Source organism: Talpa occidentalis, unplaced genomic scaffold, assembly GCF_014898055.3.
Source record: "Talpa occidentalis isolate TD23 unplaced genomic scaffold, MPIMG_talOcc4v2.1 talOcc4.3, whole genome shotgun sequence".
Classification (NCBI taxonomy): domain Eukaryota; kingdom Metazoa; phylum Chordata; class Mammalia; order Eulipotyphla; family Talpidae; genus Talpa; species Talpa occidentalis.
In genome coordinates, this window is record NW_023603184.1 from 69,361,211 (window position 1) to 69,381,925 (window position 20,715).

At 40.7% G+C, this 20,715-nt stretch overlaps 1 protein-coding gene across 1 annotated transcript in view; it reads left to right on the plus strand.

The window, feature by feature from the left end:
* The first annotated feature begins 641 nt into the window (after positions 1–641).
* SLC35F5 (solute carrier family 35 member F5) overlaps positions 642–20,715 on the plus strand; it is a 134,606-nt gene continuing 114,532 nt past the window's right edge. The window contains exon 1 of the mRNA XM_054699642.1: positions 642–1,131. The gene's annotated coding sequence lies outside the window, so the exon portion shown is untranslated. The remainder of the gene's footprint in view (positions 1,132–20,715) is intronic.

Genomic DNA, 20,715 nt, shown 5'->3' on the forward strand with positions numbered 1-20,715 from the left:
CCCCACTCTGTCTCTGGTGAATTCTCTCACCTACTGCAATTCTGTCCTGTACCCCAGTTCTTGTATGCATAAATAAATTTTAAAAAATCTTAAAAAAAAAAGTTACTGCTGTTTTAATTGCTTCTCTATGCCTTACACTACTCTCTTGATAAACTCAAGATTATTTTCTGTTACTAGTGCATTTTGGGAGTTCTCAGTTTCAACCTGTAGAATGCTGTCTCTCCTGGACCTGCCTCTGAGTGACATTTATCAAAAAGAGGTTTATCCTACTGAAGTTTTCACAGAAAGAGAGTTTGACATAGGGTAAACTAATGACGGTTCCTAAACTGGACCAATTACTTTTTTCTGAGCAGCTCTAGTTAATCATCCTCACTACTTGCTGCCACCTCATCGCTCCACACCTACTCATGGGGAGTGGGGCAGCCTTGGTTGAAACTTACCTCACATCCGCCTATTATCAGGCTACAAAGGTACTTTGCAAACTACAGTATATTTTACTATAACAGGAAGCTGAAGCCAAAGACTGCTACAGATTGCAACCCCTGGAGGGGGGGTGCTAGTGAGGATTGACAGCCCCAGGCAAAATGCGAACAAAGTATCAATGGGATTGGAGACTGATAAGAAATAAAGGGACTGCAGAAGCAGTTTAGGATTCAGCTTTCAGGATTTCAGCATTTTTCAGATCTTCAGTGATTCCATGCCAATCTTCCAGAAGGCTGTTGAGGGCCTCTGAAGGATGTGGAGAGGCTTCCAGCAGCCAACCTCTGAGAGGAAAAGTTTGGAGACTTTGCAAGTAGCCGAGTAACTGAAACTGTTCCCAGCTTTTTTGCTGTTACAGCCTGGAAGGAAAACTGAAGACCCCGAGTCTGGAGCCTTGCTGAGCTGAGTGAGTTTTGCCGCTCGTCAGGTTGTTCAGCTGCTGCAGCTGCTGTTTTGAGTGTCTCTTGTCTAGTGTTGTACTGGCACATCTCGGCTGCTCCAGTGAGCATCTCCTATTGTGTCTTCCTTAAATCTTTCTTCGTGAGTTGGATCCCAGCCTACAGTCTGGCCGCCACATGTTCCAGGCCCGCAGTGGCAGAAAGATGCCATCTTGGGAGATTTTGTGTTTAGGACTTGAAGATACTAGATGAGGTAAGCAGCCTTTTGTGGCCTCAGTAACTCTTTGTTTTCTCTGGTTTGTTAAATAAATCCCATTATTGTTCTCTGAATCTGAGTAGTCTTGCAATTGTGCATGCAGATGAAGAACTCAGTGACTGGTAAACTATTTGGGCACTGTCCTTGGCCAGTTTTAGTGCCCCTGGCTGCCCTGTATCAGTACTAACATAGAATATTATTGCAATCACATTAGAAACCCATTAAAAAAGTAAAGTTGTTGTGCAAGGATCACATCCATTCCTCATTTCCTTGTCATCCGTTGCCTGAACTACTTTGGGACTAAGTTATCTACTTGTTCCTTATGTTGTAGAGCAACCCCGATACAAAACGGGGTGCCTGACTGTGGGTCCTCACCCGCGCGCTTTAAAGGACTTATCAATGCTCTACTGCAGGCACACGTGAAAGGTTAATAAAAGGTTTATTTACAAGGGAAGGGGAAATGAGGAAATGTACAGCTCTGGGAGAAAAGTGGGAGACGAGGTTTTAAATGAGTCCTACCCGATCCGCCGATTAGGAATCCCAAAATGGCGCTCTCAGAGTTGGCCGCCAGCCAGGAGCGGTGAAGCCAGGAGGCGAGCGATAGCGAGCCAGAGAGAGCCCAAGGCCCACGTGTTTGGTTTTTATATCCAACCTGGCTACCCAACTCCACCCTCAGGTCCCAGCCACCCTCCCTTGGTGGTGATGGGATTTGTCTTTCCCAATGTCTTGATGGCTTTAGTCTGGAGTGGGGGTGGGGTCCACAAAGCCTGTATGGGATTAACTCAGGACATCCTTTCCCCCTAACACTTAGACTCTTTAAGAGGTTACCCATGTGAGTGCAGGACCCACAGGAGACTCCAACTTTTCAGAAATATTTTTTTATTTAAAAAAATATAATGAATGTCGATTCATTCTGAGTACATATATTTTTATTACCATCTATTTTTAAATTTATTTTTATTTATTTATGCATACAAAAACTAGAGGATAGGCCAGAGATGCAGGGGGTGAGAAAGAGAGTAGGGAGCAAAACAGGCGGATCTACTGAGATACACTGCTAAGCACTGGGCAAGATAGGAGAGGTCTGCTGCACCATGTGGGTCAGCTTCCTGGCCAGGATGAAACTCATGCCGCAATGGCTGGCAGTAGCTTGATAATTTGATACTTTCACTCCTGCACACTAGGGAGGACCAACTCTTTTTAACAACTGACTTAAAACCAAACCCCTTGTGAAAATTTAGTCTATTTAGTAATAAGGAAAAATGAATGTCGTTGTATTTGTATCTTCATGCCTCCAGCTCTTTTAATTTGGTGTTTTCTTTTATGACTCCTGTTTCTGCTTCTCTCACAATTGTCTGTAATAACATTACTTAAATGCTAGACTCTAAGCTTCCTATTATGCATGTTAGCTACAAATGATGATGTTCTCTGCATAAGCTGAAAATGGGGTTAGTACACAGATCCCTGTCCCTTCTTCCTTAACTCTCATTTCTCTGAAGTGTGATCTGTACTTAGCACCATAAGGATTAGATTTGCCTTGCGTTCCCTCAGATGAGATTCTCTTTCCACCCACCCAATGAGCCTGGTGAGAAGACTCTGTCAGGAAATGTCCTCTTCAGTTTTAGTCCCTTATTTCTTTGCATGGATGGCCCACTCTCAAATCCATCTTGGTGCAAAATTAAAATTCACCTTCCTGATTCTGGCCTTTGGTGTATCCCATAATTCCTCTTAAGCCACAAAATTATTTTTTACCCTTTTATGGTATACTTTGTGCTTTATGAGTCATGCTCTTGCAACTTTTTGTTTGCTTTGCAGTAATATTCATCCTAAAATCTTACAACTTAGAAATAGTACTGCTCTCCAATTCTCAGTAGCTTACATTTTACTCTTTTTTTTAAAGATTTATTTATTTATGCATACAAGACTGGGGTGTAGGCCAGAAGTGTAGGGGGTGAGAGGATTCACCAAAGACAGAGTGGGGAACAGAACAGGCAGATTTGTTACAGGGCAGGGAGAGGGTCAGCCCAGACCCCGCAAACATGCCTACTCTAAATGGATTCTGCTATCCACCACATGAACACAAAACATATGCGACTTTAATGGGAAGGAACTTTAATACAATTAGGAAACAATACAGGAAAGGCAAAGAATATAGTTTCTAAATTAAGTACACAAAGTTCCCCGTCCCCTCGTGGGTAAAAGTCTACCCAAGCAGGATTGTCCCAGAGCAAGGCCCCAAAGCCTGCCTCAAGTCTTTTTTTTTTTTTTAAATGCTCGCCATCTCTTTTTTTTCCTTTAATATTTTTATTTATTTATTTATACAAGCACCGGGTACAGTCAGAAGCGCGGGAGGGTGAGAGAATTCACCAGAGCCAGAGCGGGGAGCAGAGCAAGGCAGAAGGACTGAAGTACACTGCTGAGGGGAGCGGCGGGCGGCAGGAGAGGTCTGCGCGCCATGTGGGACACTCCTCCGGTGGCCGGGGAGCAGCCAGGGATCGAACCGGCGCCGCAGAGGCTGCGGGCAGCTTCGGAACCCAGCGCTCAACCGCTGCGCCACCGGGGAGGCCCTGCCTCAAGTCTTAAGCATCTTCCAGTGGGGACCCACAGAAAAGGATCAGAAACAACCAGACAAGTCTGGAAAGAAAAGCGCAAACTCAAAATCAAGACAAAAACCGCCATTGTCACCTCCCACGGGTCTCACCCACATCTGTGTCACCCAGTCCATGACCAAAAGGCAAGCACAGTTTCTTCATGTGCCTCTCCATTTGCCTCCTCCAGTTCTCCTTCTGACTCTCTATCCTACTTCCTTCCTCAGTCTCCTGCAGCTTCTTCTCTCCCTGCTCAGCACCACCCTCCTTTTTGGGTGGGGCAGGGAACCTGGAACCTCCCCTTTCCTGGGGACCACCCTGTTACAGACTGACTGAAATAGACTGCTGGGGGAACAATGGGTGAGTCAGGAGAGGTCTGCTGCCCCATGTGGGTAGCTCCCTGGCCAAGGGATGGAACTCGTGCTGCAGTGGCTGTGGATAGCTTCGTAGGTTGCGTCTTAACCCCTCACGCCACCAGGGAGATCCTACATTTTACTCTTGCAAATGTCTTTGTTAATAGACAGTGTTTACAGAAGTCAAAGTATGTGTCCAAAATAAAAAATCATGAGCCGGAATGATAAAAACCAAATTAATGAGGGAGGCTTTGATACCATGATAAACAATGAGGTGGAAGAGAAAAAGAGTGAATCAGTAATACAGAATGAATTAATAATACTTTCTTTTTTAAAAAAAATATTTATTTATTTATGCATACAAGAGCTGGGGTGTAGGCCAGAGGTACAGAGGGTGAGAGGATTCACCAGAGACAGAGTGGGGAACAGAACAGGTGGATTGACTGAAATGCACTGCTGAGGGGAGCAGCGGGTGAGACAAGGGAGGTCTGTTGGGCCATGTGTGTCACCTCCCTGGCTGGGGAGGGAACTTATGCTGCAGTGGCTGCAAATTGCTTCATAGTGCTGAGACTTAACCCCTTGTGCCACCAGAGAGTCCCAATAATACTTTAAAAAAAAAAAGTGGAAGTAAAGGGCCTCTCTGGTGGCGCAAGGGGTAAGTATAGCACTGGGAAATTATCCGCAATGGGAAGTTACCCACAGCCACTGCAGCACGAGTTCCATCCTCTGCCAGAGAGCAACCCACATGGTGCAGCAGACCTCTCCTGTCTCAACCAGCTGCTCCCCTCAGCAGTGCATTTCAGTCACTCTGCTTGTTCTGTTCCCTACTCTGTCTCTGGTGAATCCTCTCATCTCCCACAACTCTGGCCTGTACCCCAGTTCTTATATGCATAAATAAATCTTTTTAAAAAATGGGAGTAAATAAGTTAAAAAGTTAAGATTTCATAAGGCTAAGTGGTCAATTCATGCCTTCCTACATTAGTCTCTAATGTTGTTTGAACTCTTACGCAATCTTTCAAAATGTCATACTATTTAAAAAGTTAATTCTACTATTTAAAAAGATGAAATAATGCCTTTTGGGAAGATACGAATAGATCTTGAAGTGATTAGGATAAGTGAAATAAGTCAGAAAGGGAAAGATAATTATTAGATGGTTTCACTTATTTATGGAATATAAATAATCAAAGAAAACAGAGTGGTAAAACACAACAAAATAACTCTTAGATTGTTAAAAATATAATGGTTAGAGTAAAGGATGGGGAAGGGAGGGCAAAGGGAGTAGTGAAGGTGATGTGATGGTGTTGGCACTGGAGCTTTGGTGGAAGGTAAGTGTAACATACGTATATGTCGAAAGGTGTGAAGTTGTACTTCTATATGTATAATTATGTAAAACAATGACAAATCCATAAAAATTGGTTTAAAATGTCATAGTTAAAACTTCCTATTCCATTGTGCTATCATTTGCATTTTTTCACTGAAATATTACAGAACATAAGAGCAAGAGAACTTGGGGAGTAAAAGGGGAGAAGACCTATACTGTACAAGGTGGGGAGTTGAAGGATGCAAATTATATTAAATCAAAGTGATAACAAAGGTATCTATTAAGAAAGTTACAAAGAGTACCTAAAGTAGTGTGTAACTACAATTACTGTAGAGGAACTAAAAATAGTGAGACATCTAAGTTGAGAGGGGGTTGGGTGTAGATGAACTGAGCTCTCATCTATCAAAATGGGAAGGAAGTCCACAGATAAAGTCTGTCTTGATAAATAAAGAAGTGGTGATATGACTGTATTACTTAGAGATAGGGAAGTAACCACCAAGAAGAATTAAAAACTGTAGCATTTAAAAGGTTAAACTTGGTTGCTTCTCAAGTGTAGGTCTAAGGTTTTGGGGGGAAAGAAAAGGAGAAGAAGTAGGGGTAGGATGTAGCAACAAAACATTCTTATTATAATACACCCTTTAGCTTTATAGACTTTTTTGTAATCTAACTAAAAACAATTTTTTAAAAAGATGACCTTTTGATTTAAGGACCATCAGATCCAAGAAAATGTCATTTTCTTCAATAATCTGATCAAGTCACTATTCACTTTTTATGCAATGTCACCACCTTGCTAATAAATTACTTATATCTTTATCTTTTAATTGAGATCTTAAAATTATCTTCTTTTTCTTTCTCCAATTCTTTTATTTATTTATTTATTTATTTTAATAGAGGCATGTTTTATTTATTTATTTGTTTGTTTGCTTGTTTGTTTGTTTTGTTTATACATGCACTGGGTACAGTCAGAAGTGCGGGAGGGTGAGAGAATTCACCAGAGCCAAAGTGGGGAGCAGAACAGGCAGAAGGACCGAAGTACACTGCTGAGGGGAGCAGCGGGCTGCAGGAGAGGTCTGCGCGCCATGTGGGACCCTTGCCCGGTGGCCAGGGAACAGCCAGGGATCAAACCGGTGCCGCAGAGGCTGCGGGCAGCTTCGCAACCCAGCGCTCAACCACTGCGCCACCGGGGAGGCCCTCCAATTCTTTTAATTTTTATACTTTGCAAACATTTTCGAAATGGCTTGTCTGTAAAAAAATTTGGAAACTTTCTACCAATGCAAAGTTTGTTTCTGATAGACTATAAAGTGAAAAAAGCAAGGCTCCTGTAATTCAACTGGTTCAAAATATGCCTTTGAAGAATATATAGAGATAGAAAGTGGAGCCAGAAATTGGAGAGATGCGAAATAGAGAGTAATTGCTAATGATGTCCGGTTTTTTTTTTGTTTTGTTTTGTTTTTTTTTGAGGAGGAGAGGAGTGATGAAAATGTTTTGGACTTAAAAAGTAGTGCTAATGGCACATCTTTGTGAATGTACTAAAATGACTGAATTGTATATTTGATGGAGGTAAAGTTTATGGCACGTGAAATACATTGCAATTTTTTAAAGTCTACGCTAAACACTATGAGGTAATAAACTAAAATGATAGTCAATCTGTTAAAATTAAGGAGTATTTTTTTCTATCTTCTACTTTTCTGATGTTTTGGTAAGGTGCATAATGATCACAATTTCAGAAATACTTTAAAGTCACATTAGCCTCAGAATTAGTGCCACCTCTATGTGTCTAATTTTTTCTCCTACTTCGATAATATTTCTTGTTTTCTCATGTACTATAGAGTAGATAATTGTTCACATTTAATTTGTTTTCCTTGTTGTTTTGCATTTGGCATTCATCATTTTAATGCTGTCAAGTCTTTACTTGTGATTTGTTCTTTCTGCTCTGTTTTCTTCACTCACTACCACACTTTGCTTTGCTGCTTTCCTGGAAATCTCTCCCTCAATTACATACAAATGCTTTAATCAGTGACTTCGTGACAGGAGAGTTGGACTCTTCGGCCTTGACTCACTCCTTCGTCTGTTCAAACTGGAAGGGATCTGAGGAAAAAGAGAGTAAGAGGAGATGAAAGTCATATTTATTGAGCTCTTGCTGTGTGCTAGGCTCTGTGCTTGCATTTTCTTGAGCCTGAGAGGCACTATTAGCCACTTTTTTTCAAACAGACTCTGTGACTAAGATAGCTTAAGCAACTTGCCCAAGGTCACAAAGCTGACAAATGGAGGTGTCAAACCCCGTTTTGTCTAACTTAGAGAGAGAACTCTCTCCTCTATAGTTTTCCTTTTAAGTAAGGTCAACTCTACTGAGATAGATTGCCAAGGTAGTCTCCAAAACAATTATATCAACTGTTACTAATGACTAGTGAATGGTCATTTTTATTGTCCATTTACATATTTACTGTTAGTAACTTTCTTATGTGTTTTAGCCATTTATAGATTTTTTTTCTCTGTATTTCCTGTTTATTCCATTTCCTGTTTTACTGTGTTATATGTCACTTATAATTCTCATCAATTTATAGCACTCTATGGGCCTCCCTGGTGGCACAAGGGGTTAAGCACCGCACTATGGCCAGGGAGCTACCCACATGGCACAGCAGACCTCTCCTGATGCGCCCGCTGCTCCCCTCAGCAGTGTACTTCTGTCAATCTGCCTGTTCTGTTCCCTGCTCTCTCTCTGGTGAATCCTTTCACCCCCAGCATCTCTCGCCTGTACCCCAGCTCTTGTATGCATAAATAAATAAGTCTTAAAAAAAATTGTAGCACTTTATCATAACTATGATTCTTTTTGTTTCTATTATAATTATGGTTTCCTGGGTTGCCATTTATTCTCCCCCAAGTGTGTTTATAGTGATGTTAAATATAAAACAATTGTAGTTCACATTTTAGTCTTCTTCATAGACATTTAGGGTTACTCTTAAAAGGGTGTTGTTTTAAGAATACAAATAATTTTTGTTCCTTCTAGTTTTATAATTTCACTTTTTTATTAAAAATTGTTCAGATTCTTGATCTATCTGGAAGTTAGCTTAATATGTGGTATGTTTCTTAAACAATAGTTATCCCTAACCAGTTCATTTTATTTTATATACTGATTTTATATACCACCTTTGAGGAATACTAAATATATGCATAATATATTATTAATAGATGATGATATATCATCAATAATATTAATAGTTATTGTATTAATGCATGCACATATACTAAATTGAAGTGCACACACAAGATTCTGCTTCTAAATTTTCTAGTGTGTACCAATTATTGTCTATTCCTGAATCAGTACAATGCTATTAATGTTCATATTTGGTAGGACAAATCCCATCTTGCAGTGTCTTTTAAATAAGTCAGAAAAATACGACAAATTAAAATAAAACTTGCACCCAAAGATGTTAAGTGATTTGTTCAAATTCATGTGTCATTTGCAGATAGAATTCAGTGGATAATCTCAGTGCCTTGAGTATGGATCATTTATTCATTTTATATAATAGTTTTATTGAGCACCCAAATGCTATAAGTTGTACTAATTTCTGAGAAGCCAGCAGTGAAGGAAACAAACAAAAAAAAAATCTTTTTTTTTCCTAGGGCTAACTAACACATATGCAACATTACTATACATTTTCAAATTGATTTAGCCTCCATATACTTCTGCTAAATTTTCCCATTTTAAGAAATAAATCTTGTACTTTATATTTCTTGTACTTTAATATGTTTTTCTTACATACATTTTTAAAACTTTAGTTTCACTTATATTTTTTTTTTTTTTTTTTTTTTTATAGAGGCATGCTTTATTTGTTTTTGCTGGTTTGTTTGTTTGTTTTTTTTTGTTTATACATGCACTGGGTACAGTCAGAAGCGCGGGAGGGTGAGAGAATTCACCAGAGCCAGAGTGGGGAGCAGAGCAGGCAGAAGGACCGAAGTACACTGCTGAGGGGAGCAGCGGGCGGCAGGAGAGGTCTGCGCGCCATGTGGGACCCTCCTCTGGTGGCCGGGGAGCAGCCGGGGATCGAACCGGCGCCGCAGAGGCCGCGCGCAGCTTCGCAACCCAGCGCTCAACCGCTGCGCCACCGGGGAGGCCCTCACTTATATTTTTTTAATGCAAAGTCATCTCTCTCCTAGAAACTTAGCTTTCTAAAAATTTGTTTGTAGAGAATTTTTTATTATAGAGTTTAAGTCTTTTTTTAAAAAAATTACTTTGAGGAAATCATGTTCACAATTAAACTAGAAAAAATGCATTTTCCTAAGCATCTATTAAAATGAAACATACATCATGCACATACTATGCATCTGAAATTAGTAATTAATTTCCATTCATCATTTCTTGCTTTGGGGGAACTTTTCTGTACTTTTCTTTTATGAAGTTTCAGCAGGAAACATGGCTTTTATTTTATAGCATATAATATTCGTGATGATTCTTCATTCCCTCATTAGTTTTGATCACTACATTTAAAATTGGGATGATTTGGAGTAGTTGACTCCCACTGTCTAGTCCTAAAATGATCTCAAAGAAAGAGAGTAACTTGACTAGAGTTAAATATAATTTTGGTTGAGTTCTGCATTTGTACAGATTTCAATTCAGAATCTCCTTTACCATGGAATCACTATGTAATCTTGGGCAAGAAAGGCAACCTCTAATCAGATTTTTCCATCTATGAATTGGTGAGAATAATAACAGTGCTTCATAGATTGTTGAGAAAATAAAATAATGTAAAGTTAACAGCTGAGTGCTTGTCACCTGGTAGCGTTGAATAAACGCTAGCCGATATTGTTACTGACGAGTTTGTAATCTACTTTTACTAAAATGAGCAGTGGTTCATTTGGATGATGGAAGTAGGGGTATTGTGAGGATATTTGTGGGAGCAGGAACTTTAAGAACTGCCTGGCAATTCAGGAAATCCTGTGGGGTCTGGCCTCTTGAGCGCTGGCAGTCATTCAGGAGCTAGAGGCATCCAGTGAAGAGACTTTAAACTGAGTCATCTGGCCGCCTTGGCGAGTTCAGGGATACGGTAATTGTCATGACTCATCTTCCCTCCAACTGTGTGGCTACCATTCCTATTTCTACATGCTGGTTTCTTGACTGGCCTATGAATACATTTGAGTTCAGCTTACCTATGACTTTTGCTTGTTCGTAACTGCTTACTCATGTTTTCTGACAACTTAAAGCTTCAACTTGTTCATAATTTCTCACTTCTAGGTCAAATTTCTAGGAGATAGTGTCTACTGGACTCAAGATGTCCCTATTTAAGTAGAAGTTCTCTATTAATCTACTTCATGGTTATAAATCCATCTAAAACCTGCTTAGTTTTGGCTTATGTGCTTTTTCCTAGTTCCCATGAGCTGAGGGATTAGGAAAAGATAGAAGAGGTCATGTGGTATGGACCATGACTTCCCCAGGAAGGGGACTCTGTGGTGACTGATTTCTTTATAAGATACACCTTTGGTAAATTACACCTAATCTATTCAACACAGCCAAGAAGAATGCATCCCTCATTCCTCCTCCTTTCATAGTTATTTTATTTTTGCTTGGGTTTAGACTCAACTCACACAAAAAAGGGAAATAATTTGTTCAGAAAATTCAGGGAAGGATTAAAAGTAGATGCCCAAACCCAGTCTTTCTTCTCATATCACTTTGTTGCTTATTTTAAAGTTATACCCTATTTCTTTCCTTTCTGGTCCCCATAAACTGTGATTCTAACCTTGAATGATCTAATGCTGTTCCAATGTCCTGTTTCTGGTTTATATAACACTTGGCCCACATGTGTATGGTTTATTTTTAGCTCCTTGAGTTTTCCTTTGAACTCCTTTTATTCCTTAGAATCTTAATCTTTTACTTTCTTTAATGCCAGAAGTCACATTAATTCCCCTTCCTATATTCTTCTGCCTTCAATAGCTTGGGCACCCTCCATGGTGCTTCTCCTTTCTTTGGGTTTTGTCTCCATGGATTTCCCTGAAAGTTCCCTTTGTCCAGGGAAGGCACGAAGGAAGAAAAAGAGGCACTTATTCCTTGTTTTTTTGTCACTGAGATCATTCAGTTTTCTCCTCCACTGACTCAAGACAGAGTAGCTCTGATGGAATAAGTAATCTTGGTACTCTTTCTTCAACAAAGGCTTGTTTTGGCAAGCACTGTCTAGTTTTTCTTATTCATTTTGTTTTTTTCCCCTATCATTTCCTGAAATTCATCTTCTTGTTTTATACAACCTCTTCTATTGCCCCCATTATGCTCTTTTCTTAAAGAATCAATTTTCCTTCTTTCAAGGCACACATGATACCAGGTACCGCCTCACTAGTTTTTATAGTTGTTGTTATATAGTATCACAGACTGGGTGGCATAAACAACAAAAATGTATTTTCTCACAATTCTGAAGTTTGGAAGTCCAAGATCAAGGTATCACCAGGATTAGTTTCTTCTGAGATCTCCTTCTGACTTGTAGATGGCCATCTACACCCTGTGTCTGTACTGTTCTTCCATCATTGTGTCTTTGCCCTAATTTGTTCTTCTTATGGGGACACCAGTCATATTAGATTTAGGTTCACCATAATAACTTCCTTTGAACTCAGTTACTTTGGAAAGACCCTGTCTCCAAATACAATCATATTCTGAGGAGCTGTGGATTAGAACTTCAACATCTGAATATGGAGGCGGGTGAGGAGTGTGGGGCATTTCATCCCATACAACTGCCTGTACTTAAAATACAAATCAATATTCCCCTCCTCCACATTTCCTGATTCAAAAAGCTCACGATGAGTTGGTCTTTCTAGAAGCTGTGTGGAAATTATTATCCTTATCATCCATCTGCTCTCTTAAATCTTATTTTGTCATTAAATTAAATTTTATGTGTGATTTGTGTTGTTAATTTCTCATGCTCTGTTTTATTTCCCAAATTGGGTAGATGAAGATGAACCAGACCTCCCACTCTCTGAATCTCCATAATATCTAGCACTTTACATATAGTTTGTTCTCAATGAGTAATTTTGACAGTTTCGTCAATGTATTCCCACTTCAGATTTTCCTAAATTCAAACCAGCTTAGAGCTTGCCACAAATTAATTGTTTTTAGTAAGTTCACCAAATGTTTTCTCTTTGGGCAAGGGCTCTGTTGAGTCAGATTGATAGCAGCCCAATCAAATAAGACCAAGGCAGGGATGGACCATGAGGTTGAACCTTTAGGGATCAAAAAAAACTGAGATTACTGGTAAATTTTGGATGGGGTCAGTTAAGAAACAGATCCTCATAAAGCCACGGTGAGAGATTAAAAGGTGGGGTCCTTTTGATTGGCAAGGTGAGTTCGGTGCAAAGACATGCCCAGTTGCAGGCTTCTGTTAGTAGAGCAGGAAGAAAATGTCACTCATAGCACCTTCATTGAGTGTGCAAGAGAAACTCTGCATTAACTGGTCAAGAAGTCTTTTTTTTTTTTTTAATTGAATGTTCACTGTCAAGAAGTCTTTTTTTTTAGCTGAATGTTCACTGTCAGGGGTCACAACTGGTACAATGTCCCATGCACAAGAGCTTATCTTCCTGACTGTGAGAAACCTCCCTGGCCCAATGAATATGGCCTTGCTGAGATCCTCAATTTTTGCCTCACCAGCAACTTCTTCCACTAGTGCTTCAACTCCTTGGCCACTAGCTTTTGATGACTCTCTCTCTAACCCTCCCAAATGCCCCTGAAGAACACGGGGCTTGAAGTCTTCTCCCCCTCTGGCATCACTATCTGCATCACTATCCATGCTCTGTCACAAAACTACACATAACTTCTTCTTTCCCCAAAAGGCCCTTGCTCTTCATTGTCTTACTTACCCAAATCTGGGCATCCAAATTCATTACTAATGTCTTTAAATTAAAGTTTATTAAGCATGTACTATTTGTTAAACACTATGGTAAGAATGCTTTAGAAACATCTTTTCATCACTACTCTCAAGACTGTACATTAATTTTCTTTCTTTCTTTCTTTCTTTTTTTAAAGATTTATTTATTTATTTATACAAGCACTGGGTGCAGTCAGAAGTGAGGGAGGATGAGAGGACTCACCAGAGACAGAGTGGGGAACAGAACAGGCAGACTGACTGAAATACACTCCTGAGGGGAGCAGCGGGCGAGACAGGAGAGGTCTGCATCGCTATTTGGGTTTCTCCCTGGCTGGCCCAGGATTGAACTTGTGCTTCAGAGGCTGCGGATTTCTTCATAGTGTGGTGCTTAACCCCTTGCGCCACCAGGGAGGCCCAGAATTTACATTTTTGACAATTTCCCTGATGATACTGTTGTGTTGATCTAGGCACCACATTAAGAAATACTGTTCTGGAGGAAAGAACCAATGGTCAGAAAGTACGGGATAGCTAGTTTTAGCTGATGATATGAGGGGTCTCTTCTTAAACCACTTTACTCTTCAACAATGGACATGAAGAAGAGAGATTTCCAGGACTGAAAATAAGCAGACATTGGATGGTGAATCATTGGGGATACTGTAATAATGATGGCTGCAATAAACAATTCCAAATCCATGAAGCCAGGATTGATCCTGGGGAATTCATAGGACAGAGGGAGGAGAACTAGGGTTTTTGCCAGGACACGTCATCAGAAAGAGAAGCTTAGACACTGAATTAAATAGTTTGGTATTACCTGGAACACAGTTTTAAATTTTACCAAAGGTGAGGAAGCAGTTAAAACATTAACTAGAAAGCAAAGATTAGACTGAAGCTAGTATGAACCAGACTGGAATCATTTCAGAAGAATTATATGACTCAAATGAAAGGCAGCTAAGCATGAAAAATAAAGCAGAAAAAAGGAAAGTGAGACATTTCAGATGGTAATCCATAAATACAGGGTCTTCTGAGCTTCCCTATTGTTTAAACCTGACAAATATTCCACATTGGGGTATGGGTGGTAAAGAGGAATCACTAAACAGAACATTGTTGTACTGGAATTGCTTTTCAAGCAGTACTGGTCATCAAACACCAAGGAGTTTTTATAATCCCAGATCTTGGATACCCAGTATGTTTAAGATTAGTGATAGTGAGTCACAAATAATGGGAGGACAGGAATCTATAATTCTCTGGCATTTCTTGGTTTGGAATTCACTAATGCTAATTCTCTCTATCAGCATTAATATTAATTAGGTAGTCTCTAAAGTTGTTTAACAACAGAGGACTTGGACCTTTGAGGTGTAATTAAAGTATTTTCACTCAGTACTCCTGATAGGAATACAAGTACTTTTTATGGGTAGGCCATGAAATGAAGCAGAGCATTTTCATTTTTTTTTCTGCTTTGAATTATGAAATAATTATTTTATTTTCATAAAAAAAAAACCTATTGCTGGGCCTCCCTGGTGGCGCAGCGGTTGAGCGCTGGGTTGCGAAGCTGCCCGCAGCCTCTGCGTTGCCGGTTCGATCCCCGGCTGTTCCCCGGCCACCGGAGGAGGGTCCCACGTGGCGCGCAGACCTCTCCTGCCGCCCGCTGCTCCCCTCAGCAGTGTACTTTGGTCCTTCTGCCTGCTCTGCTTCCTGCTCTGGCTCTGGTGAATTCTCTCACCCTCCCGCGCTTCTGACTGTACCCAGTGCTTGTATAAATAAATAAATAAATAAATCTTTAAAAAAAAAAAACAAAAACCTATTGCTTTTGAAACAAATGATTTGAGAACAATTGAGTACTAGTGAAAGAAGGAGGATCGGCTCTGAAGACATACAGACTGGGTTTGAAACCCAGTTATATAACTTAGGTCACAGTAACTTTGGGTGAGTTGTGTAATCTATCTGAATCTTACCTTCCTTATTGATATATGTCCTGTTTTGATTTGGCTATGAAATCTTTAAGGTCATTATTATGTTCCTAGTCCTTAACACTTAGTAGTTGTACACAAAACATTTGCTTGACAAGCTAAAAACTTTTATGTGAACAGTCCAGCACATCTCCTGCTTTATAATGGTGTCATTATTACTGTAATCTTTCTCCCCTTTGTTTTTTTGTTTTATATTTTCTTTTGGTTTTTGTGTTTTGTGTATAAATGTGCTTGTACTTCAAATTTTAGGAAAAGGTAAGTCGAGAATGCATTGGGATTGGGACAGGACATAATTGAGAGGTAGTCAGGTTGGAGGGAAAGGATGCCTTGAACAAACTCCACAAACACAGACTCCACCCCCACTCCAGCCCCACTTGGACCAAAGAGCTCCAAGACACCAAGAACTACAAATCCCATATCGTCATCACTGAAGGGAGGATTGCTGGGACCTGAAGGTGGAGTTAAGCAGCCAGGTTTGGTATAAAACCAGACGTGGGCCTTGGGGACTCTCTTGGCTTTTTGCTGGCTTTCAGTGTGCTATTAGGGTTCCAGCTGAGCGAAACTGGTAGGACACATTCACCAATTTATCTCCCTCTCTTTCTACCTGAGTTATTCATTTCTTCATTTCCTTTTCTTTTGTAAATAAAACCTTTATTAACATTTTTGTGTGTGCCTGCAGTTGTGTCTTAATGATATGTCCCTTTTAAATGCACAGGTGAGGACCACAGTCAGGCAAACCATTGTGTACTGGGGTGGCCCTGTAACAGTCAGAAGGGAATTTATTTTGATCTATAGCTTCTATAAATTTTTTTAAATTTTTTTTTTTTTTTTAAAGATTTATTTTTATTTTTATTTATACAAGCACTGGGTACAGTCAGAAGCAATGGAGGGTGAGAGAATTCACCAGAGCCAGAGCGGGGAGCAGAGCAGGCAGAAGGACCGAGGTACACTGCTGAGGGAGCAGTGGGCGGCAGGAGAGGTCTGCGCGCCATGTGGGCCCCTCCTCTGGTGGCGGGGAGCAGCCGGGGATCGAACTGGCTCTGCAGAGGCTGCGGGCAGCTTCGCAACCCAGCGCTCAACCGCTGCGCCACCGGGGAGGCCCTTAAATTTTTTTTTTTAAAGAGGCATGTATTTTTATTTATTTATTATTTGTTTGTTTATTTATTTATACATGCACTGGGTACAGTCAGAAACGCGGGAGGGTGAGAGAATTCACCAGAGCCAGAGCAGGGAGCAGAGCAGGCAGTAGGACCGAAGTACACTGCTGAGGGGAGCAGCGGGCGGCAGGAGAGGTCTGCGCACCATGTGGGACCCTCCTCTGGTGGCCTGAGAGCAGCCGGGGATCGAACCGGCAACGCAGAGGCTGTGGGCAGCTTCGCAACCCAGCGCTCAACCGCTGCGCCACCGGGGAGGCCCTATAGCTTCTATAAATATTACAAGGAAAACATAGTCATGTATTATTTTGTTCTATTAGGAAAAAACAAAAATTTAAAAAAATAACTAAAAACTTCCTCCATACCATCCTATTAATAACCTCCTGCCAGTTCAATTTAGTGAACTTTAGTGAAAATCACTTACAAATGAATTTTCTCTTATAAATCACTTATAATGCATACACACACACTTCCATATCACAAACACAAACACACACATGCTTACAAACACACACACTTACATACCCACTCACACCAGGCTTCAAATTTCCATATAATGCCCCCCCCCCCACCTCCCTGGTGGCGCAGCGGTTGAGCGATGGGTTGCAAAGCTGCCCGCAGCCTCTGCTGCGCCAGTTCAATCCCCGGCTACTCCCCGGAGGAGGGTCCCACATGGCGCGCAGACCTCTCCTGCCGCCCACTGCTCCCCTCAGCAGTGTACTTCGGTCCTTCTGCCTGCTCTGCTCCCTGCTCTGGCCCTGGTGAATTCTCTCACCCTCCCGCGCTTCTGACTGTACCCAGTGCTTGTATAAATAAATAAATAAATAAATAAATATTTAAAAAAACAAAACAAAACAAATTTCCATCTAATTAATATGTTTTGCATTATATTAAGCAAACTCCCCTAAATTGCATACCATTTTTCTGCTGGAGAAACATGCATATCTCTACTTATTCAACAATTACCTCACCCTGAGTCATTTAAACCCCTTATCTTATCATGTTCAGAGCAATTCTGATTAATTTATTTAAGCCTTTTATCTTATCTGGTGAAGGACGCTGGTTACCACATCTCTTTTTCTCCATAGTGAACATGAAATGTGGTGCTGCAGCCTGGTTAGAGTGTTCTTTTAACCCTTTGTTGCCCAAAGCTTCACATTGTATAGCATCAGACCTAAATTCTTTTTTTTTCTATTTTTTTAAATATTAATTTATTTATTTGTACAAGAACTGGGGTACAGTCAGAAGCTTGGGAGAGTGAGAGAATTCACCAGAGCCAGAGCAGGGAGCAGAACAGGCAGACTGACGAAATACACTGCTGAGGGGCAGCAGGCTGCAGGAGAGGTCTGCTGCGCCACGTGGGGTTCTCCCTGGCCGGAGGGGAATCGAACCGGCGCTGCAGAGGCTGCGCAGCCTAGCGCTCAACCGCTGCGCCACCAGGGAGGCCCGAGCATGAGACTTAAATTCTCTGCCTGGCTGGCAGGTCCCTCCAGAATTGGGCTGCCCTTCACCTGACTTTCTTTCCCAGCCATGGGCAGACTCCTCAGGTCTTATAGCGGAAGTGGATGACAATCTCCTTGAGAGTAGAGCTTATGCCTTCAAACTGTTTTTGTCTCTTTTATTCAAGGACCTGTACCATAAAGGAAATGTTGCTGTTCAATGAATGAAACTGGAATTTTGATCTTGTATTTTAAAAAAAGAATTGGTTCAGTTGTTACTTTTTATCTATAATAAATAGAATTTGTGGCCAAGAAGCAAGTTCCCATTTTTATAACAAGTCTTCAGTTGTCTACTATTTTTCAAGGTTATCGCTAACTTCTCATCGAGATTTAAAAATGTTAATGTTAAATGTTTTAACTGCTCTAGGCCGCATCTTTAAAACTGCCTGATTTCTATTTTGGATGCCCTTTGCTTCCCCCCTTTTATTAATTTGGCTTAAGACTTCTTTAGTTTCTGAAGCATATGCTGATTTTATAGTTTATTTTTAGTAATGTCATTGGATGGGACTATTTCATTGGAGAAATTTCAACATTTCCTCCAGAAGCTTTTTTGTTTGCTTTGATGTTGCTTAGTAAAGAAACTTGGCTTTGGGTTTAGACCTGGGTTTGAATCCTGGATCTGCCATTTGACTGTTGTGTTAATATTGACTACTTATTTCACTTTTCTAAACTTTACTTTGTCATGTATAATTTTTTAAAAAAATCTACCTTATGTAATTGTTGTGAGGATTAAATGCTGTCAAAGACTTAGATCTGTGTGGAGTCCACAGCTAGTGCCTAATGAATAGTACCTGTCATTATTATCAAAGTGGATATTGTAGAGCTTATTCAGCCATTTATTCATCCATTCAGTTATTATAGTGTACCTATTGTGACAAAACCACTTCCCTAGCCATAGAGGAAAACAAAAATGATTGAGACAGTTTTCCTGTTTTTCCCAAACATTTATGTGTGTTTGTGTGTGTGTGTGTGTGTGTGTGTATTTCTTTTACTATCTCCATATACTCAACTCTGCAAATTGTGGTGATAACAGTTAGATAAGTAACTGGCAGTATCCATAGTTTTCAGTGTTAATCACTCAGCCTACAATTCTTTTAAAAATAATCTCAATATTCAATATTCTGCACAAAGCAGTCCTTCTGAGAAGTTTCTATAGGACTGCATGTATGTATGGAACAAAGAAGGACTGTATATAACGAGAATATCGTGGGAGAAGTGTGGACTATAGATCAGTGGTTCTCAGCCTGTTCTCAGCAGGACACGCCTGATTCACAGTGACACACACTGGATAAGCACAGATGTGCAACATCTACTCCCCCCATTACTGACACTCAACAAAATCAAAAGAGTAAGTGTAAAGATAGGGAGAGCTCTGAATCAAAATTTCTTTGTTTTATTTTGTTGTAAGTTAATTATTAGTAACTTTAGCCTTTTAACAGCTATCAGGGATAAATGATCAGATCAAGGTTAAGAAAAAGAGTTCGAAAAGGCTCATAAACTAAGTGCCTACAAGGAGTGTAATGAGTTGACTCTGAGAACCAGCAGGAAGATGTCAGGAAACCTTGGATCAAGTGAGTTTTCTAACCTAGGCTGTGCTCCCGTGGCTTTAGAGAATCATAGGCCCAGTATGCCGTTGACTCTGGTATATTAAAAAACAGAATTTAGGGCCTCCCCGGTGGCGCAGCGGTTGAGCGCTGGGTTGTGAAGCTGCCCGCAGCCTCTGCTGCACTGGTTCGATCCCCAGCTGCTCCCAGGCCACCGGAGGAGGGTCCCACGTGGCGCGCAGACCTCTCCTGCCGCCCGCTGCTCCCCTCAGCAGTGTACTTCGGTCCTTCTGCCTGTTCTGCTTCCTGCTCTGGCTCTGGTGAATTCTCTCACCCTCCCGCGCTTTTGACTGTACCCAGTGCTTGTATCAATCAATCAATCAATCAATCAATCAATCTTTTAAAAAAATGGAATTTAAGTGAAATTGCTGGATTTTAATGCTGATTCAAACAATTTTAAAACTGCATGAGACAATCAAACACATCTGCTGTTAATAAGACCTACAGATTCTCAGTTTGTGACCAAACTCACAAACCAAACTTTTGGTTTTATAAAATTGTGAACAAAAGAATATTGAACATGAAATTAGGAATACGATTTATAAATTATATTCATGTACTCAAAACTTACAAATTCAATGCTGATAATGTCTTCTTTCTTTTAGGAAAAAAGTAAATCTGAATTGATGTTCTCACATTCCTTTTTTTTTTTTTAATTTATTTTTATACAAGAATTGGGGTACAGGCCAGACATGTGGGGGGGGAGATAGGATTCCCTAGAGACAGAGTGGGGAAAAGAACGGGCAGTCAGACAGAAGTACACTGCTAAGGGGAGCAGCAGGCAAGACAGGAGAGGTCTCTCCCGCCATGTGGGTTTCTCCCTGACCGGCCAGGAATCGAACCCATACTGCAGTGGCTGCGGACTGCCCCATAGGTTGTGTCCCAACCCCTGCGCCACCAGGGAGGCCCAATGTATTTATTTTATAAATGGAAGTTTGTACCCTTTGAGCATTTTATTTTCATATTTTTTTTAAAGTTTTTTTTTTAAAGATTTATTTATTTATACAAGCATGGGGTTACAGGCCAGAAGCATGCGAAGGTGAGAGCATTCACCAGAGCCAGAGTGGGAAACAGAACAGGCAGATGGACAAAATACACTGCTGAGGGGAGCAGCCAGCAGCAGGAGAGGTCTGCCACACCATGTGGGACCCTCGCCAGCGGCTGGCCGGGGATCGAACCAGCTTCGCAATCCAGCTCTCAACTGCTGCGCCACCAGAGGAGGCCCGATTTTCATATTTTAAAGTGATATTGTGA